This window comes from Urtica dioica, chromosome 8, assembly GCF_054948205.1.
Source record: "Urtica dioica subsp. dioica isolate 48M chromosome 8, U.dioica_male_clone48M_v1_H2, whole genome shotgun sequence".
Taxonomy (NCBI): Eukaryota; Viridiplantae; Streptophyta; class Magnoliopsida; order Rosales; family Urticaceae; genus Urtica; species Urtica dioica.
Window position 1 is genome coordinate 33399435 of NC_142763.1, and position 8278 is coordinate 33407712.

The 8278-nt window shown below is 32.5% G+C and overlaps 1 long non-coding RNA gene across 1 annotated transcript; it reads left to right on the forward strand.

Moving 5' to 3' along the window:
- The first annotated feature begins 7397 nt into the window (after window positions 1-7397).
- On the forward strand, window positions 7398-8278 carry LOC149389364 (uncharacterized). Its single transcript, XR_016300718.1, has 3 exons — window positions 7398-7530; window positions 7645-7837; window positions 7971-8278. It is a non-coding gene; the product is annotated as an uncharacterized LOC149389364 (long non-coding RNA).

Sequence of the window (8278 nt, forward strand, 5' to 3'; positions counted from 1 at the left end):
ATGACGTCAACGCCACTGGTCTCTGGCATAGTGAGCTCGCGAACCGCGACCATCACCCATTACGCCCCGGTGTGCTCAAGGCAGCTTCCGGTGAGTCTTCCAGCAAGCAATGAGCTCGCGATGCGCGACCTTCACCCATTGCTTCGAGTACTCGGCGCACGGACCGACATGGCCCGCCAAGCACAAGTCAGGGACTTGTGAGTACCACCGACACGAGTTTAAAGTTTGGGTACACTGCAGCTAGCAGCGTACACGTTAAACTTATATACGGAAGAGCGTGACGGGATAAACCCCGAAAGAAATTATTGTTTCCCTTTGAAGCTCGTTTAGTGTTTTAAGTTGAAAGCTCGAAATGTGACTTTCGAACTCTCTACTCTCGATTGAATTGAGAGTCTATCGCTCTTCCGTCCTCTCGATTCTAACCTATCTCTTAGAGTTAGAAGAGAAGTCTAACCACACACAAAGCAAACAAGGCTGGTTCAAGTTAGCGTTTGAACCTAACGGGCGAACCCGAGCTAAGTTTTCAAGCAAGAGTGGCCGAAGCCTTAACTTTCGAGTTTATTCATTTTTAGGCTTTTACCTACTCTTGTTTACTAGCAAGCAAATGCACAAACAAACAGGGTTATACCCTTGGTAAGTAGTTGACTTATGTCTCCTCACTTACCCGGAATTGTTCGACAGAAAGCTTGACGATTCCCGAACATGTCTTGCTTCACACGTTCTTCGAGACACTTGGCACTTGTCGGACGTCGAGAGAACTAGCATCCGGAGTTGAACATCTATTAGTTATTGGATTCGAGTTTACTTAAAGATAATAGGGTTCGTTGTCGGGATTAGAGTCGGTTCGGAATTCGAGAATTTAACTTATTATTCCCCGGTTTTTCGGAGGTTTATTCAAGACTCGCGTATCCTCCTATCGAGAGTGATACGAGATAATGTTCAACGAATAATCACGAGTCTTAAATAAATCAAATAATCCGAAATTAAAAATAACCGAGAATTCCAAACGAATAATTAAATTAAATTCATAAGCATCGTTAAATAAATAATTTATAAATTATTTATTTAAATTCTGAAAGTACATATCTAAGAGTATTTAAACGCTATAAGCGATTTAAAACTCACGAGTTAATCGAGCTTTATTTCGATAACTCTATCACTTGATATCTTCAGAAACTGATCTCGTCGCTCTTGACTCGTCTGGTTCCCGTTCGTCCGTCAAGATCTGTAATACAAACCTGGAATCCAACGACGAGTTAATATCTTAAATTCCAAACCCTTATCAGTTTCACAACTCAAATCCCGAACCCAATCCAAACCGAAACCATACTAACCAACAACTCAACACAGACGATCCCAAAACTCAAACCGAGGCTCAGAAAAACCCATAAAACAAACAGACTGAATCAGCCAAAACCATAGCTCACGGCCAAACACAGAACCAAACCAAACAACAACCATCAAACTTTCAAACCAAACTAATCACACGGCCAACAACAACACACGGTCACAACAACTTAACCAAGACAACACTTCCAAATCATAATCCAGGGTCAACAAACTTATCATCACAGCCTCTTACTGACAACAACAACTATCAGACTTTCAACCAAACATAAATCCAGAAAAACAAACACACGGCCAAGAGCAATTCCAAAGAGAATTCGTCCAAAAAATTCAACAAAATTCCAAACAGCTATATTCGTCAAAACCCAAGCTTCAAACAAGTTTAAAAACGTCTCAGAAACATCAATTGAAACGCAGGAATTCAAAAACCCAAAATCAAACCCTAGCTCATGAGATTTTCGGCCAAATTGATACCAAACCAAGGAAATACGAAATCAATTCTTAAATTCGAGCCATAAACATCAACAACCGAGTTCAAACATCGATTAAAATCAAACAATTTCACTGAATTCATTCCGGATTCAAAATCCCCAATTTTTGAATCTAAGAACCCTAGCTTTGAATCCAAACCAAGGAGAAGAAATCTCACCTCAACCCACGGGTTCTAGCTTTCTCGGAGGGTTCTCGCGTCCTTTCCGGTGTTTTTTCCTTGCTCCGGCGTCACGGCGGTTCTCGGCGGCGTCGTTCTTTCTCGGCCCGGAGCGCGCGCAGAGGCTCGGTGCTCGGTGACGCGCGAAGAAGAAATGAAGGAGAAGAGTGAGAGAGAGGATGGCGGTGACGATGATACTCGGTGGCGAGAGTTTTATTGTTTGTTTTTCTTTTTTTTTTCCTGTGTGCTTCGTTCGGCCGAGAGACGCAAGGGAGAAGAAGAAGAAGTAGAGGAGAGAGAGAGAAACCGAGAATGAGGAAAAAGAGAGAGTGGGGTGGTGAGGTGGCAGCGAAAGAGAGAGAGAGAGAGAGGCTAGGTGGCGTTTCCTCAGCTTGCCACGCGTACGCAAGGGGTCCAATTAAAGCTTGCCACGCTTATCTCAAAACAACCCTAGTTTCTCTTTTTTTCTTTCAATCTCATCCCTCGAAACTTTGCACATAAGTCCTTTTAAAATAAAACTTCACAAGTAGAGCGTTTACAAAAGTTTATACATTACAGAAAATTAACTAAGCCACTTGAAATTAAAATTGGAAACTAGGCCATGTTTCTAAAGTTTAACGGAAAATATTTTGACATAAATATTACTAAATTGATGTCACTTTACCAAAATCAGTTAAAATTCAAAATTTGACTATTATCAAACAAGTTGTGCAAAGACTTTATACCCTTCATAATTTGTGACAGACTGATAATGAAGTACATACTTTTGTGGCAGATCGGTCACACATGTGTATTTCGTTACCAATTTAAAATTTTATGACACATCGATCACAAAATAAAAAAAATCACAAAAATGTATTTTTATTAAATATATATATATATTTCTCCATTTTGATTTTAGTAATAGAATTGTCAAATATTGAATTTTTGGTTGATTTTAATAAAATGAGATGAGTTTAATAATATTTATATAAAAATTCCTTAAAAGAGTAGTCAAATTCGATGGCATGCCAATTGAAAACAGTTTTATTATTTGTTATAAACGGTTATAAGGTTATAAGCTGTTTATGCATTTTGATTTATAAGATTCTCTTTAAATAAACCATTCATGTTTGGGATCACGCGTTTCATTCATTAATTATAGTAAACTATCTTAATTTCTCTAAAAATAATATTAATTGTCATGTAGTAAATTAGAATAATTCAAGCAAAAAAGAAAAAAAAAAAAGGTACAAATTTGCATAAATTTAAAAAGTGAGGGTATAAATATGCACAGTTAAAAAGTGAGAGTATTATTTTTCATAAACTTAAAATGTTAGGGTAGTATTATTTTGAAATATTGACAAATGAGGGTATTAATTTGCATAAAAAAGAAAAGCGGGAGTGTTAATTTATAATATTCTCTTTCTTGAATATTTCAGAAATTTTAAAAATCTATGCTAATACCTCTTTATTTTCAATTTCCAGATGATTTTACCTTTATATTAAGAGAAATAACACAAACTAGGCCACTTAAAACTATTTCAATTAAGAATTAGGAATAATTAGCCATTCTCACTATTTTAGGCAGTTCTTTTTTTTTTTTTTTTGTTAATTTTACTATTCTATCATTTTTCTATAATTTTTTTTATTATAAATATTAATTTCGTAGACTTTTTCATTTTTAATCACAATTTTTCTATTTTTTCAGATATTAATTTTGCAAATATTTATGATAATTTTACAAGTGTTTGACTTTCCTAATTTAAAAGCAACAAATCTGGAGTTTTTATTTCTTAAGTTTTCATCATTTTTTACATCATTATTAGTGTTGGCACAATATTTTTGGCAGTTTTTTAACACTATTATAAATTTCATTTTCTGGTGCGATAAATTTCATTTTCTGGTGCGGAAGGGTATCCGATGCGACATGTCGCACCTAAATGGGCATTAGGTGCGACATGTCGCCGGATACCCTTATAGAAAACAAAAAATTTCACTAATTTTAAATGGTATTGGGTGCGACATGTCACATCTAATACTATTTTAAGCGGACTTAAAATCACTCCTCTTATTTTCACTGTCCTTAATTGATTTTTGTTTACTATCGGGTGCGACCTATCGGGTGCGACATGTCGCACCTAATGCTCATTTAGGTGCGACATATTGCACCCAATACAAGCAACAGTGCGACATGTCGCACCGGATAAGTGCGATATGTCGCACTTAATACTCTGGTGGGAAGAGTATTAGGTGCGACATCGCACCTAATACTCGTCTTCTCTTCATTTTTGAGATTTTCTACTGTCAAATATGTGCGACTTTGGGTACGACATGTCGCACCTAATATATGACATTATTAGGTACGACATGCCGCATCCGAAGCCTTTAGCAACGGACTTTTAGGTGCGAAATTGTCGTACCTAAAGTCACACCCGAAGAACTTTCGGATACGACATTTTGGCATTAGGTGCGGCATTTCGTCACACTTGATATCTATGTATGTATGTAGTAAGCGATGAGTTTCGTAATTTATACGTCATTAAGTTTCTACATGTCTCTTTAAAGAAATCGTACTTATTTAAAATACTTGTTGAGAAAGCTAAATATTTATTGTAAGAATTAGAGGTTATCATTTCCTTTTTATAGCTAATATACGTGAGTCAGTTTATATTTAAAATACATTATAAAAAACATATAGTGAGTTAGTGTATTAACAAACAAAAAATATTTAGCTTTCTCAACAAAATAAATTTCGTTGGTTTTTTAACAAACAAACAAAAAATTAGTTTTTTTAAAAACAAGCTATTTAGCGCCAAGTTTTTATATTAACGAGTATAAAACTGATTAGCTTTGTAGCAATCAACGTTTATTTTGTCTATTAACAAACAAATATCAAATAGTATGTAACAAATAACGAAGTTTTTAATTTAATACACAAAAAAAAAATGCAAAGATTAATGTTAGAAAAATGTACATACAAAATCGAAAATAAAAGACAACAAACCAAATCATTTATTTAGAAACAAGAAAAACAAAGAAAAGAGAACTATATGGTATATTTTAATATCAATAACAAAAAAAAGAAAAAAAAAAAAGAAATGGGATTTCGTTCATTTTCTTAAGAAAAGAGCATTATAAATAACCAACAAAGATGAAGATATTGTCCTTTTATAGCTCTATGGTTATTTTTTCTGCTAAAAATAAAACGGGAATGTGGGAATGGAGATTTTTTTAAAAATTATTTTCGTACTAAATAGTCAACATAAACGTTTGACATTGCTAAATAACCAGCGTTTCGTAAATCTTAGGTAAATAACCACAAAGATGGTGTGACCTATAAAAAAAATTATACTTTCCAGGTTTGTCCCTCCTTTTTATTTCCGAATTTTCATTTAAATTTTGATTATTAATTCAGCAATTTATTTAAGACAATATTTTTTAAAATTTAAATTTTAAATTCTCTCTTTTATATTTCCAAAAATATAGAAAGCAGTTATTTCTAGATTATTTCGTGGATTCCTGATAGCATACTAATGGCCAAAATATATGCAACAGTTATTTTTCTAATTTTGTGTTATTTAAAATCGTAGTTCACATTTATAAGTATTTACAGAATATTTATAATTATTAAAACATATTAACACATATTTTACGTTTTTATTTGAATATTTTTGTGTGTCATTCATTTAAATTTGAATTGTGTTATGTGTTTAAATTTAGAAAATAATTATTTAGTTGATTTAATCGTGTTAAGTGAGGCGATTTATCAAATTCATTTAAATAGTTAACGTTTGGGCGGGAATGATATGTATGAGTATTATTGTAAACTGCGCATGTAAATAAAAGACAGTGACTATTTACCTAAGATTTACCAAACGTTGGCTATTTAGCAATGTTAAACGTTTAAATTGACTATTTTTTAGATTATTTTTTTATAAATAAATGCCGTGTATTTAGAGAATAAATTAATATACTTTCTTATTTTATTGGCCACACAATCTGAAGTAAGAGTGTTTTACTATTTTTTTTACTTTTATTAGCTATTAATTTGCAGGTTTATTCCTTTTTTCTTTATTTTTTAGAATTTTATAAGCAACTAAGTCACATCAAACTTATTATTTGCTAAATAGTCAACGTTTATGTAATTATAATGAATTAATCATTGATTCTATTAATAACAATTAATTGACGATTTCACCCAGACAACTCTCACCATTTATTGTCAACAGAAGGAAATTATTTGAGCAAAATTGTCAATTTAATTATTATTAATATGATTAGTGACTAATTATCTAGCTATAACTAACTAAACGTGGTGTATTATGCAAATTTAAGATTTCTATATTGCTATAAAGAGCATAATAGTTATATCCCACACACACTTAATAAAGGCAAGGGGCTATTTATTTGAAAATTAAAAAATTATAGTTATTTGGGAATAGTCTAAACTTAAGAAGGCTATAATGCTTGATTGTCCTTATTTTTAATACTTTAAGCGGTAAATAAAAGGTTAAATAAAGCTATAAAGAGTAAAATAAAAGTCTAAAACAATAATACTAAAACAAGAATACTGTAAAAAAAGAAGTATATATAGAATAAAAATATAATGAGATATTTGAGGTATTAAGTTTGAAAAAAAAAATGACAATAGGTGATTTTTCACACTTTTGATATAACAACTTAAATCGAATTTGAAAACGAATTTATAATAGAGTTTTCGTGCTGCACTATTTACTTGTTTAATGATACCTAGATTTTTAACTTTTATTATTTAATAACTTAAGTTTAAATCTCATAAGTTAAACCACTTAAAATGTTGGATTTGCAATTGACCAAGTTTAAAGCATATTTAAAATCTAGCCTCATTAATCAGATAGCATTTTACATAATTGTCCATAGCCTTTTTATACATTAATTTTGGTAAATTTTGATAAATGACTAATTTATCAAAATAAACAAAACGTTGCCTAGTTCCTTAAAATCAAATTTGAAATTGACTAGATTACTACGGCGTCCTATAAAAAAAAAAAAAAGGTAAAGTGCCTCGAGATAGATTTATTGCCTCAAATGTACACCTTTTAAGTATTGATTACTAAAAACAAGTTAACCTCTATCAGACGCTATATCAAGATTCTTTATACGAAAGCATGGAAATAAATCTTTTGTGTTTGATGAATGATTTGCAAATCAGATAGAATTCTTGAATCCTGCAATTGAGGGAACTTTGAACGTGTTACGTTCATGCCGCAAGAATACATCTCTGAGGCGCGTGGTTCTCACTTCCTCTTCATCGTCTGCAAGGGTCAGAGGAGATTTCGACCCTAAAATCCCTCTCGACGAGTCTTCTTGGAGTTCCATTGAACTTTGCGAGAAGTTTCAAGTATTCTAGGCTTGGTATGCAATGGCAAAAACATTAGCAGAGAAAGCAGCGTGGGAATATTGCAACGAAAACGGGATCGATTTAGTCACCGTTCTTCCGACGTTCGTGGTCGGCCCTAGTTTGCCGGTAGACTTGAGCGCTACCACATCCGACATTCTTGGTTTACTTAGAGGTAAATTATTTGTGACAACAAAGTTTCATGCATTATTTATCATTTATTTATTTTTTTCACTTTCATTTTGACTAAATAATTAATTGATCATATATGCTAAATTTATCTTATCAGGGGAAACCGAGATTTTTCAAGTTTATGGAAGGATGGGATATGTCCACATCGATGACGTTGCATCTTGCCATATCCTTGTTTACGAGCGTGAAGAGGCTCATGGACGCTTTCTTTGTAACTCGGCCGTGCTCGACAACGACGAATTAGCTTCTTTGTTATCAGCAAAATATCCTTCTTTGCCTATTCCAAAAAGGTTTTGAAACTAGTTACTTGCATAACTATTGCAAAAAAAAAAAAAAAAAAAAAAAAAAAAAAAAAAACATTCTATGATTTATATATATATATATATATATATATTGATTAATTGTTTTTTTTTTTCATTTTAGATTCGATCAACTAGACCGACCATACTATGATTTTAGCACCGCAAAGGTAAGGAGTTTTGGGTTCGAGTTCAAAACGATTACCGAGATGTTTGATGATTGCATTGCGTCCTTTATTCAGAAGGGGCATGTTTCTCTTCCCTAAAAATGCTTCCTAGTTTGTGAGGAAAAGAAGAAAAAAAAACTTTGTATCCTTATCTATCTAAAACATTTCTCATGTGGGAGTTTATTGCATTTCTAATTTGCTAGAATAATTTGTAATAAATTCAATATAATGAACAGGAGAACTTTTTTGTTGTTGTTGCTGTTTT